General features: G+C 44.8%; 1 pseudogene; it reads left to right on the top strand.

Moving 5' to 3' along the window:
• Positions 1-11282: 11282 nt before the first annotated feature.
• LOC136656633 (5S ribosomal RNA) lies at positions 11283-11402 on the top strand (annotated as a pseudogene).
• Positions 11403-14410: the final 3008 nt, after the last annotated feature.

Here is a 14410-nt window from a genome sequence, read left to right on the forward strand (position 1 = left end):
GGCCTTCATGGGATTGCGTAATCTGCACAACTGGTGATTTGTAACCCACCAATGAAATGTCTCCAATGAGAAATGTATAAAAGCAAGCTGAGGAGGGCGCTCTGCACTCCTCTCCTTCTCACTTCTGACATGCGCGCGCACACACACACACACACACACACTCTCACACACTCTCCACGCTTGGACGTGAATCCCTGGAGACGTGGATAGATTTACAGTGCTTTACTTCACTTACTTCTCACACACACATGCTTCTCTCTTCTTCTCACTTCTGACTCGCACACATTCTCAAAGCTTGGAAATGTTCCCTGGAGACACTGTGTTTTGGAATACAACGTTTTGCTGAATATTCACTCTCAAAGCTTGGAAATGTTCTGTTGTTAGGTTGGTCAATGGATTACAATAAAGGCCTGGATTTGATCACTACAGCCTACTGAGTTTGCTTTTGAATCTTGGGATCTCTTGCAACATCTGGGATTACCCTGCAACATTTGGGATTACCTTGCAACAGGTAGTCTGGACACTTGAAGAGATTAAGCAAGCGTTAACAGGAAGCAGGAAGTTAATGGGTGTGGTGGCTGCAGAGAGAGGGTTCTCCGTATTCACGGTTTCCATATCTGCCCTGTAATGCATCCCCCGCAGATATAGGGGGACACCTGTATTAAATAGTGGGTCCATGCGAATGAAAGAAGGCCAAGAGATAACAGCTCAACACATTTATTCCATCTTTAGAATAGAACCTAGCAATGAACACATAAGGCAAACACCCCTTGCTTTATACCCCTTAGCTCTGCCCAGATTCCCCACGATTGGTGCTGTTGAAACAATCTCAGACCGCCTGATTGGTAGGCTAACTAATCGGACAGTAGGATTTCGATCCACCACCCAATTGGCCAGCCATAAGACTGGTCCAATTGGTTATGCAGGATTTCGATCCTGCATAACTTGCATACATAACAACCTGTTTATGCATATATGAAAATTCCAATGTCCCATACTATTGGAGACAAGCAAGGTAATCTGGGAAAAAATGGTTTCATTCTTTCCCCATTAACTGCTTTTGTACTGCAACTTTTCCCATATTGTTTTTCTTTCTGAAGAGATCCAGGCATGCATCTGAAACCTTGGAATGCGAAGCAATGATGGAAGGGGGCATTCGGAGCAGTACACCGTTTGCCCCAATGATGTTTCCACTCCAAAACTCACCTTTATGAAGCTGCTTTTCCGTAACAAAACTGGCAGCCAGGATTTTGTTGCACAATTTGCATATGTGTTGCTCTGCCCATAGAGAATCCTTGTATTTATGCTCTAATCTTTCACAATTGAGGCTGATTGGGAAGGTGTGGGGATGCCCTTATAGGATGAAGAATTGTCCATTTATACATGGATTATATTTTACCACCATCTAGCTTGAGCCATTTGGGTTCACCACCTCAGGCACCAAAGTATCTTGAACTGCCTTTGCCTGAAAACATTACAATAGAGCACCATGAGCAGTGCTGGAGTGACACAGCTGCACAAAAAGAAAAGAAAAAACTAGAGGAAAATAAACATGTACACTAACTGGGCGATAGAGGAGAAAAGGGAAAGCGCAAGGACATGATCAACTCTACCCACAGGCAATAAACATGATGTCTGATTTATGCACTTCCATTCCCCACTCTGTTGTGTGTAGGAAACAGAAGACAGGCTACTTTGTTTTTCATCAAGCCATGAAAAATATTCCAAGCAGTGACATTCTGCCACCATCACCAGTGCGCAGATGTTTTCCCTGCAAACAGCATCGCTGAAATGTACATTGCCTAGTATTCCAGATATGCACTAACACCAGAGGAGGGTCACATGCCATGGGCAAAGGCAAAAGAACCCTCCAGGACTCACTGAAGAGCATTCAGAGGAATAACTTGGATCACTATTTCCATGACTCAATGGCTGCGTTCCCACTGCTGATCCAACAAACCAAGCATTGTGGTGTGGTTTATGCACATGTATTCAATTATTTGTGTGGGCATTCCCTTTAGGAAAGAAATATGTACCAAGGATGCCAATTGTGTTTTTCTTCAAAGGAGAAGAGATGGTTAGAGATGAACGATCTTGATGCGCAAAGTAATTTTTAAAATGTCTACTCAGAAGCAAGTCACATAGAGTTCAGTAGGACTAACAGTCTAGTAAGTGTCCTTAAGATTGCTATCACAGACACTGGAAATGCACTTTATATTTGCATCAAATGGCATGGGAAAGACATTGTTATCATTAGGCTGTTACACTAGCTTCTTATGATGTATTTTGAACTTTCTCTATCAAAGTTCAATGACATGGGATGTGTGAAACCCCTTGAGAAATTTCTGGTTTCATAGAACTTGATTGCCTTCCCTTGAAAGCTCTCAGACGTTCCTTCTAGCTTCAAACTGTATTTTTGGTGACATTTCAGTGTCCACCCTATTTCAGAATCCGAGAAGCTAAGAGAATGGAAATATAAAAGCAGTCTTGATGACCTATTGAGCAACTCTTAACAAAAAGCCCTCCCAACACATCTTTTCCATTTGAAAAGGACAGCCTTTCATTTGGTGCTTCATCAGTACCATGACTCACTAGATGGCAGCAGTGAGTAGCAGTCTCATCAGTGTGAAGAAAAGGCAAAGAACAGGAGAAATGGTCTTGTACTGCTTGGGATGTTGTGTGCTTTCATACTTCCATGTTCTAGGTCAGACACAGGAAATTGGAGGAGCCATCAACATACATTAGATGTAGTGTTGCCACTTTTGTAACTGACTGGTGTGGGACTATTCAGTAGCTCTTACTTTCCATAGCATGGAGATGAAGTGAAGGAGAAACTTTCACTTACTGAATTTCTGTGGGTCATTCAGCTCTTACAGGCATAGAATGTATATGTGTGTGAGAAAGAGCGAGAGCGAGAGAGACCTATGTGTGGTAACTTAAGGGTTAATCTTCTGTGCTGCAGGTGATTTGGGTAAGTAGTCAGGGACTCTTCATTATTATATTTTATTCCTGCTAAAACACTGGGGGCTGGGGATAAGAATAGGCCCTCAGTTTGGCTGTACTTGTCGTAAGAGGCGACTAAACAGCCACCAGGTAGATGGGACTCGTTAGCCTGGGAAGGCAGCTCATCTGAGAGAAGGAAAACTCTGATCCCAAACCTCCACTGCCTTGTGGCTACAGCCAGTTATGGAAAAGGCTTCAGGGGTCAACCTCGAGGCAAAATCCGGAGTCGGAGTCCCTGAGGCAGTTCATGGCTGAACACAGTCATGTTCTGGCAACTCCTGCGACGCCGCTGGAACCAACCATATTGGCCTCTACCTTTCCATTGGACCATTTCAGCAACGTGGAGAGGGGGGATTTGCTGCATGGGTAACAGCCTATCCTCTGTACCTACTTTACCCAGGCTTTGCACACTGGAGAGGACACTCTGTTCCAGAACCACCATTCAGAGCGCGATACCATAGTCTTCCGAGACTGAAGGATGCCAACAACAAAACACAGTGCTAGGTTTCTGCTCTGCATTTTGCATGTAAACTAGATCCAGCTTACATAACTATGGGTGCAATCCTAAACAACTTTCCATCTGGCATAGCTGTGCCAGTTGGGCATGTGCTACATTCTGCAGTTGGGGGGCAGTCATGGAGGCCTCCTAAAGGTAATGCCATGTTCGTTCCCTTACCTCGGAGTTGCATTGCGCTTACCTCAGTGCTAGAATGTTGGTTAGGATTACGTCCTATGTTAAATATTCAGGCTGAAGAGTCATAAGAGTTGCAAACCCTGGCTAGGTCTTCTTCCTCATAGAATAAAAGCTATTAAGCCACAGATTGACCCATAGATAATAATTGACACTTGATGGGAAAAAGTGCTGATGAATTGAACTTCTTTATGTCCTTCACAGAAGTGGAGGTAACTGAAAACATGCTACCCAGTGTTCCACCCAGTTGTGTGTAGCCAACCAATTTCATTGGTGGAAGGAAGCATGCAAGATTGGAGATGGAAGAATCATACTTGCAGGATTAATCTCTTACCATACAGAGAAATCCATGATTTTGGAAAGAGAAGCATTTTGAGAGTGAAGCACCAAGCCCTTCCCCAAATATGTGAACTGAAGCATGGTTCCCTTGTTTGCTACATTCAGAGAATTAGGAATATGTCCTGTGCAGAGTCAGATCATTGGTCCATTTAGCTTGGTGTAGTCTACACTGGATGACAACATCTCATTCCAGGTGGAAAGTTATCTCACTGAGTAAGCATTCCCCCACAGACCACTAGAGAGGGCGGAGAATGAAACAACCACAGTCTCAGTCAACACTTCAGTGGACCACGGGGGAGCACTCACTCAGCGAGATACTGGACGTGATCAAAGGCAATCATCTCTTTTTTCTGGGACCTCGTGGACCACTTCTCAGTGTCTCATGGACCAGCTGTGGTCCATGGTCCACAAGTTGGGAACCACTGGCTTAAAAGATGTTCCCAATGAAGTTCATTCCCAAGATCCCACTGGCCCTCCTTAGGATGCGAAGATCACGTTTGTGTCATAGGTCTAGAGTCCTCCTTATCCTGTTTTGTACAAACAGCTAAAGACTTCAAGAGGTGCATTTACATAAGGGCACATCAAAACAGGGGCATGAATTACCCTCTACAATATGCAGCTGCAATTTTGCAATAATCATTTTGAGATGTTAAATACAAAACCAAGCAGGCAACAAAAATTAGTTAGGGGGGGGAGAAGTAATAACCTGCATTAAAAAAAATACAGTGTTTTAGCTCAACTGGAATATAATTATACTGTGGAAAGTTCCTCATCCATAACATTTTTCAAAACATGTTAACAGCAGGATTTTTTTACTCAATTTAAGAATGAAAAAGCAACATGTCCTTTAAATGTGGCAGAAAATAAGTACTTCTGCAGTATTCCTATGGTTTCAATGTAGTATGCCTGGAGGTTTTGAATGCTTTTGCTTTTGTAGGGGGGTTGCAGTAGGAAAAGGCCATTTGAGTGCACATTTCATATTCATGGATGTTAAAAAATAGATCAGCTGCTCTTAGAATAAAAGGAAAATATGTCTTTTCTGCTTCATTTCTTGGTGAGAGTTTATTGGAAAATCTCAAAGGTATTTAGCTTTAAATGTTGTGCTTCCAAGGAAGGGCCTCTTTTACATTCGAGGTCTGCAGAACTTGAAAAAAATATGTTTCCAATTCATTGACTTAGTGGATGGTGCAGCACGCTGTTTTGTATAAAACGATCTCGAAGACTAACATAAGGCTCTCCTGGCAGTTTCTGGCTTGTAATGTTCTCCGATTTTGGCAGTGTGTCATGGTGCATCACTGATGAATATCTATCTTGCCTTGGAAGGTTGCTTCCTGGAGCATCCTCGACTCAAAATAGACTTTCATCGCACCAGGGTGTTAGATGTGATTTGATCAAACTGTTAAAGGAGAGATGCTACCACATAGGAAATGGGGGGGGGGGGAATAAACTTGATTGAGCCTTCACCTCCTCTATACATTGAGCTGGCAAGATGGCCATGGAGAATTTTCTGTGTAATTTAATGTGCAATGATTAAATGTTCCCAAAGAGCACTAAGACTGGCAGAACAGGTTGCTATGCTGCACACACTTATCTCAGAAGTAAATCACACTGGTTTCCTTTGGATTCATTTTATGGATGAATATAAAGACGTGGCCATACACCCTAGCTCCAAACAGTCGAGGCTCTGGGTATGCGCTGAGCAGCTGTTCTGTGCCCACAAACCGAGGCAGAATCCCATTTCATGGGAGGAAATGAGTCTTTCTACCAATCTGCTCACTGCAGGTGCAGGTCTGGATAATTTTACATACAGAAGAACAACTGAGCCACACTGATGGAAAGTTGGACTGGCAGCATTCATGCGATAGGGTTCGCCCACACGCCTGAGCCACCCCAGCTCTGATCACCCTGCTCCAGGTGACATAATCTTGACCCCGAGGAGGCCAAACAGTTGGTAACAGAAGCTGGTAACAGAACAACCTTTCAGAGCTGCGCTGATCAAGTCCACCTGGTCCCTGTTTGCGGTTAACTGGGAAACTACACTCTGTCCATCTCACCGAGAAAGGAGCAATGGGAGCATACTCCATTTGTACTGTGGTCTTTAGAAGCCCTGGCCAAGGATGAGGCAGGGAGCTGCTCAGGAGATCAAGTCTGGGGGTTCTCTCAGACTATCTGCCTGCTATGTGAGGTAGTAGGACGCAGGGAAGCTTCTTCAAGAATGAGGAGGACGACTCAGGTTTAAGTGTACTTCAACTCTCTCTCTCCTCTGCGACCAGTTACAAAAGCCAGGTAGCTGAGCTGTTTGCTCTGCTTGCTCCTAACCATTGCAGAGGAGAATTGACCATGGAGGACATCCAGTGTACACCCAAAGTACCCAGAACCCAATAGTACTACAGTGTACATGATCTAAATGATTTGCAGTCTATGAGTACTCCTTGATCTGCAACTTCCATGGAAGCTCAGGTGGCATTGTTGACAGACAGCGTCTTTTGCGTGAGATTTATCAGAGGAGGCCTTTTCTGGAGCAGCATAATGTATATACGGGCAGGCCCATATTGCTGATACAATATCTGTGGTTTCAATTATCCGTGGATCCACAGATCCAACCCCCCCTCCCCCGTGCACTCATTAACATTCTTTAAAGGCTTACCGGGAAGTGTATCTTGCTTTCAACAGGTCACTATAAGCATGCCGGCTTATAGAGTGATGAGGTCAGGCTGTTGGCAGCCTGAATGCCTGATTAAAGCTAATACTAAACAGAAAGGGGTGCATGGGGTGGGCAGGGGGCCACTACAGTATTAATACAGGCATCCCCCATTTCCCTGGTTTCTGTAGCCACAAGAGTCCATGGAATGAATTCTCCACAGATAAAGGGCACACCTGTAATTGAATAATGTCATAGTGGAGAGCCCTCTGCTAATATATTTTGAACATACTGACAGGGCAGTCTTCTTTGGATCTGTGGTAATAATAATAATAATAATAATAATAATAATAATAATAATAATAATAATACAGGCATTTATATACCGCCTTTCTTGGTCATTTCTTCTCAGACTTTAATTCAAGGCGGTTTACATGGGCAGGTTGTTCTAAATCCCCGTAGGGACTTTTACAATTGAAGAAAGGTTCTATCTTTCAAGAACCACAACATTTCCGATGGATCTTTTATGGTCTGTTATCACTTTCTGGCCTCCAGATTCCTCCCACGCAGGCTGACAAGCAGCTCCTTCATCTCTCCGAGAGCAGGTGGAATAACTTGGCTGGGCTTGTCAGCTGCTTCAAGGTCTCGCCATTCACGGTGCCGGTGGCCTCGAACTGGCGACCTTCGGATGTTATCTTCAGGCAAACGGAGGCTCAACCCTCTAGACCAGACCTCCTGCCCAATCTGGTAATCTCAGCTTTCCTAAAGCAGTTTGGATGCAATGGCCAAACATTCACATTGCCTCAAGAGTTATTGACCAAGACCTCACATGTCCTGTTTTACGACAGTAATTATTTTCTATCAAAAGAAAAAGGCAGTTCAGATTATATGTTGATTACCTGCCTAGCCTTTGCAATTCAGGACAGATGAGAGCAGTGTGAGTTTTCACGTTCAGTAATGGACCTGGCCCCCGTGGTGACCCAGGGTGCTGATCTGCGACATGCCATCTCCACCTCCCAAGGGGAAACTCATTCAAGTGGATCGGAGCTTCGTGCAATGCTTAGCCGGACTCGAAAAGCTTTCTGAGGCTTCTTGTGACAAAAACCAGAAGTATTTAAGATCACAAGGGGAGCCTCGGAAGGCTTTTTACATGCTGCTGAGTACCATGTGGGTCTTCACCTGCCCACGGAATGGCTCCAATGGGCAGACAGGGCGGCACAGCAGGCAGAGGTGGCAGCGGCGGGGGTGTGGCAAGTGCGGCGCCTGGGGCTTCCCCCACCCCCCACCCCAGGTCCGCCACTGTTCACATTCGGAAAAAAATGCCCCTTTACATATGCTGGGAAGTCTAGCTTTAAAGTAGCTGTGACAGCATGTTTAGAGGGGCATTTTGGATGAAATCCCCAACTGCAATTTAGAGAAGCAACCTAGAAAGGGAGAGAAGAGGCAAGACGTATGTGCAGTGCGGGCACCCATGCCTTGAATCACAGCTGGTTCTGGAAGAAAAGTATCATTCAAACAGGTGCAAGAGAGAATGAACCTTTCTGATTCCATGGTTGGCAACCTTCAGTCTCGAAAGACTATGGTATAAGCCTACAGCACCCGGTATTCCCATGCGGTCTCCCATTCAAGTACTAACCAAGCCTGACCCTGCTTAGCTTCCGAGATCAGATGAGATCGGGCATGCCCACTTGTCCCTCTACCCATTTCCAAAACTTGTGACCCATGATTTGTATTTTCAAGGGTTGCCTTGTTAAAAGAAACAAATGTTGGATGCTGTGCCTGCTGTGTGTCTTCTTAAAGGACAGCGTCAGCAGGGAGGATGGAATGCACGAACCAATTGGGTCGAGGAACTCACATCTGCAGCAGTGAAAATGCCTCTTTCCTCTAGCCTTTTATCAAGATATGAGCAATAGCCGTGGTCACAATGTTCCCTTGAAGGGGGAGTTTGTGGAGATGATTGGTTGCATGTGTTGCCTGGGCACTTACAAGCTGCAGCAATATGTAAGCAGAAACAGCCGCACAGATTTGTCCTGCAGCCACCACTGGCGCGGTTGTTTTTATTTCCGTAAAGTCTGGCGCTTTTCCTCAAGCAGAGCTCAAATCCATAACACATAATTCTGTGTCAGCTCAGGTCACTGTTTTGTCATTCAGTTATAAACACACAAGTAAATAACCGGCCATGTAAATCTATAAAGAAAGAGAGAGTTTGGACAGAGAGACAAACTAGTAAATAATGTCTAAGCTGAAATGAGAGCTGTGCAAGACATCTGTTTGACACACTGTGATTTTCTTTCCCAGAAAGCTATTCCATGTAGGAAGCCGCAGGAAAGTTCTCAATCTGTAGGTCACCATGTGTGGTGATGGCACACATGTGAAGACAGCCTGTCCAAATGCAATAAAAATGCCATTTTTCACATGAGACAATCTAGCCATTAATTTTAAGCAGTTTGCTTTGCGAAATTGTTTTCTGTGCTAGAGAAATGACACAAGCAGGGAAAAGTTATAGTTTCTTGGATAGAGACATGTCAGGTGAACCTCTCTAAGGTGGAGTACAATAGCTAGATGAAACCTTAGTTCTTCCCAGATGTCTCCCAGCATAGTTTGTGTTTGTGTCTCTTAAGTGCATAGTGGATACTGCAGGTTTACTGAATCATATTGAGTCAATTAAGGGCGCAATCCTAACCCCTTACGTCAGTGCTTTTCCATCAGGGCAATGCAGCTCCCTTACTTTGAGGAGGCCTCCGTGAATGACACCCAACTGCAGGATGCAGCACATGTCCCATTGGCACCACTATACCAGTACTGGAAAGCACTGACATGAGGGGTTAGGATTGCACCCTAAGGCTCGTTTATTATTATTTTTGGCTGTGAAGATTTACTCAGGGAAACCCCTGACTCGCAATTCAACTCATTTCTCAAAATGACTTGCGTCTCAGTTCAAAAGACTCAAAATTTATCATGTGTCAGATCATGATGGCTGCAGGTTATGTCTCACAAATCGAGTCAAGTTGTGGGGTCGCTCCGTGCCTGAGCACATCCCTGAACTTGGGGGAAGTTGCATAGCTAATGATCATGTAGCCCGGCGCCTAGCTCAAAATGATGTACCAGAAGTGATGTCACAACCAGAAGTGACATCATTCCCCAGGTTTTTAAAAAAGTGAAAATTGGGGAGAAACCTGCCTCTTCCCCCCAGCAGCTCATCACCCATTTGCTCTGCCACCTCCCCCCAGCCAATAGCATAGCTAAGGCATATATTTGCTACCTGGGGTCGAAGAAGTTTTTTAGCCTCCCCCAAGACAAAATCAAATTTAGGGTGCAATCCTAACCTATGCTGGAACAGGCAAGTCAGGAGCCTTGCGTTGTATCCAGTGCAGGATTGTGGCCAGAAGCGGTTCAGCCAGAGGTAAGGGGAAACTTCCCCTTACCCCTGGGTAAGGGCTTTTGGCCACAATGGGTCTCCTCGGACTTGCGCCACTTCTGGAGGTGGCACAAGTCCAAGGAGAGCGGAGCGGCTTGAAGCCGCTCCGTTCTCCCTGGGAACAAGGGTTGGGATCCAGCATAACTGCCGGATCCCAGCCCCGCCACCCACTCCCCGCCTACAGCAGGGCCGCCAACTGCCTGCCCTCTCCCCACCCAGGAACACCTTCCTCCCTCCTCCTCCCCGCCTACCTTTTCCACTTGTGTCGGCACAGACGGGCCGACACAAGTGGCTGAGGGGAAGCTGGCACAGGGTCTTATGTCAGCCTCTGCAGGCCGGCGCTTCTTGGATACCCCTTGAGGAGGCACGAACGTGCTTTATGGCACGCTTGCAACCTCTTAGGCTGGCCCAAGGGACTTGGGCTGGCATAGGTCGCAGTTTGGATTGCACCCTAAATTAAGTAAATAAATAAAAAGTGTGCCCCTGATTGGTTTGAATGAGAACTGACTCATATTAACACCTTATTGGTTCCATTGTATATCATAATAACATGTCATTAAAACATGTTAATAACATAATAATATGTCATTGGCTTTCAGAAGAATCAGTCTCATAGGTCTGTTTTGAGTTTAGAAAATCCACTTTTTGTTCCATAAAGCATGTACTTTCATTTTCTGGTTAATTGGCCATAACTTTTGATAGAATACAGATATTCCAATGTAATTGGTTTCCTTGCATTTTGCATTAAATTACCTTTCCAATGATATATAACATGATGGTATTATTCGTACATACCTAGATTTTCACAATTTTGGTTACTAGTGTCAAGCTCAGTTTGTTGCCCCCCTAAAGCTTGATGCCCGGTGCAACTGCTACCCCCTGCACCCCCTTAGCTAAGCCACTGCTTGGGGGCCATCAAATTTCTCAAGACCTAAGATGGCAGCACCCAGGAGAACAGGATAGGAGGGGCCACTGGGGTCATCTCACAGTGCCCCTGCAAGTGTGATACAATGCCCTACAGTGCTGTGATACACTTTGGGAACGAACCCCTGCCTTAGGGTTACAGTGAGAGACTTTGAACTGTGTGGCAGTGCTGAGTAAGCTCTCAGAAGCTGAGGGGATGCAATTACTACCAACACCCTGATTCTAAAATGAGCAGAATAAATTTAGGGCACCACACACCAGCAGCAATTTGCATCAACTGTTACCCTGCACATGCCCAATCTCGTCTGATCTCGGAAGCTAAGCAGGGCCAGGCCTGGTTAGTACTTGGATGGGAGACCGCCTGGGAATACCGGGTGCTGTAGGCTTATACCATAGTCTTTTGAGACTGAAGGTTGCCAACCATCAACCTTTCCCCTCATTCCCAGGCTACCCTGACCCTTTTCTCTGCTCAGACTTATGCCAGCAAAATGGTGATCAGACAGCCTCCTGGAAGGCAAGTAGAAAATATCTTTTTAAAACACTTTAAACTTACTTCAAATTTAAAATATTTACTTAAAATCTGCTGGCTGTCTGATCCCACCCACCCAGCCAGCATTGGTTGCAGTATGCACTCCATCAGTGTAGCTGCATCGGTGTCAATGCTACCCTGGGGGATAGGATTGTGTAAGTGAAGGAAGTATATACAAACATGCCTAATTATGAAGATTGCAGAATTTGATTGTCTTGGCACAATAATTAGACTATTTTTATCACATGCTACAAATGGGCTTCCTTAAACTATCCTTGACCCACAGGTTCACCTTTTTTTTTCTTTTCATTTTCCAGGTCCCTCTTTAGGGATGAGAACAAGTCCTTCCCAACGAAGTCTCGACTGTCTTCAGGGAGATTGTGTCTGTGGTTTCAAAGTGAAGACAACAAACAAAACCAAATAACTTGACGGAAGAGTGAAGTGGGCAGAAAAATAATGCCAGTCATGGCTGGTACACAGAAAAATCAGTCATGAAAGAAGAAATGAAACACAGAAAAGAAGCTTAAAGGAGGAGCAGGGTTACCAGACTGTAGCCATCTTTGTGAGCTCACCGACTCCACTTGTCCAATTTACCACATGCACGAGAACAAAACAGAAGCCATGAGATTCTTTGGTACCTATTCAGAAGTGGATTTGTTAGGTTCCAGAGGCAATGCAGACTGTGGCAAGTTAAAAAAGAAAACAATCGTCCTGTTAGTTAACAGAATGAAGACTGTATACTAGATGACTTCACAATACAGAACCAGTGTTGCCCACAGGCAAATACCAAAACTCAGCATCCTTCAGGGATGAAGGTGGGGAAAAACTGCACTGATGTAGATGGAACCTTTTGCACTACTCCACTCCAGAATTTTGTCTGTACCAGAAACTGGAGTTCCACCATTTCTCAATTTAAAAGGAACAATACTGCAGCCAGGATGGTGTAGTGTTCTGGAGTTGTACTTACACCTGGAAGATTCAGGTTCTAAATCCCCACTTAGCCATGAAGTTTCCTGGGTAACCTTGAGCCAGTCACTATTTTTCAGCCTAACCTACATCACAGGGTTGGTGTGAGGACAAAAGGAGGGAAGGAACCATGTGCATCACACTGAGCTCCTTGGAGGAAGGACAGTATAAAAATGTAAAAGATAAATAAATTGCTTATGACAATAGGGACACATCTGTTTTTGGTTTTGTTTTTTTTAATAGGCAAGCACTTATAAAAACTGTATTTAACAGTGGTGGGCAATCCACACATCATTTTTGGCTCAGGAATAAGCTGAGCTATTGCTCCCCAAAACCAGGAAGTAGCTTAGTTTATTTCCAAGTCAAAGCCATGTTTGACCCACCTGCACCCCTGTGAAGTCCAAAATTGCCCCCCTCCCCGTTACCATTCTTCCTGATACCTCAATCTCTTCCTTGTAATCCCCATCCGCTGACTACAGCAACAATTTATCAGTGCAATGAGTTTTGCTGGCACCTCGGCTTCATCAGTGTGCACATCAGTGTGGTGCACTGCTGGTTCTCCTGTGGCGAGCACATGAATCAGCAATTGAAGTAATGGCTGTCTAAGTCAGTGCTTTCATCATGGGAAAATGTCGCAGAACACATTTCACACATTATGGTACGCAAACACATTGTGTTTTTTACATATATTATTTACCTATAGGGGGAAAATGCTATGAGTGAGCTAGTCCATATTTTCTCAGTCCCCAGAAGATGCCTTACTACTGATCGTAGAACTTGAACTTATTTCCTTATGCGTTGCTTCTAGTATTTTCTTTGTCAATTTCATCCTTCCCCCTCTTATTGCAGTTTTTTTTAAATCAGGTAATTGACAGTACAATCCTATGCATGTCTACTCAGAAGTATGTCCCATTGAGTTCAGTAGGACCTACTCCCAGGTAAACATGCTTAGGATTGCATCCAAACCTACTGGTTTGGCATGCCCTGACAAACCAACAGCAAAACTCCACATGGCAAAAGGCTGTCTAGAATGTTGTAGCATCTCTCCCGCTTGACAATGTTTGCAAATCTTTTTATGGCTTAATTTACACAAAGAACACCTGCTTCTGCCATGCAGTCATGCCAAAACAATTTTGAAAGGCAGCTCAGAACAAAACACTGAATCTTCTTTTCATATGTTTGGAAGGGATTGGCAGTTTTGAGGTCCATCAATTTTCCGTACATGATGCCGACATGGTGATAACTATTCGCATTCCATCCCCTGAACATTTCAACTGACAATACAGACTTGAGTATTTAATATGGATGGTGAGTATTTATTCTCATATCCTGAGAAACTGGGCCAAAGCAATTACAGCACAGAAAGCTTTTCTTTCCCTTCCCTTTATAGGGGAACATATTATACAGCATGGTTTACTTAGCAAATACTGGTTGTCAAATGAAATCCACACACTTTTCCTACAAAAGGATCAAAGTTTGCTAAGCAAATGCTTCTACCTTAGACTATAAAACAGACAAGGAAACTGGTTACATCCTACAAGCTCAGGAGCCCAAATTGGATAAATGTTCCATATACTGTATCTCCAAGGGCACAATCCTAACCACCTGGTTAGGCTGGCACAAGTCACTTGCACCGTAAGGCACATTTGTGCCAACTCAGGAGTCAGGGAAGCTAGCGCAAGGATTCAGGTCCTGCGGGGTAGGTTTGCATCAGCTGAGCTCAACTGATGCAGGATTCGAGGGGGGGTGCATGCGGAGGGCAGGGAGAAGACAGGGAGGAGGCATTTTGGGGTGGGGGAGGGAGGGCAGCTGGTGTTCCCAAGGGCGGGTGGGGAACAGGAGGCGGGGCCAGAATCTGGCGGTTATGACCCAGTTCCTGGGCAGCGTGGAGCAGCCCCT

This window comes from Tiliqua scincoides, chromosome 6 (genome assembly GCF_035046505.1).
Source record: "Tiliqua scincoides isolate rTilSci1 chromosome 6, rTilSci1.hap2, whole genome shotgun sequence".
Taxonomy (NCBI): Eukaryota; Metazoa; Chordata; class Lepidosauria; order Squamata; family Scincidae; genus Tiliqua; species Tiliqua scincoides.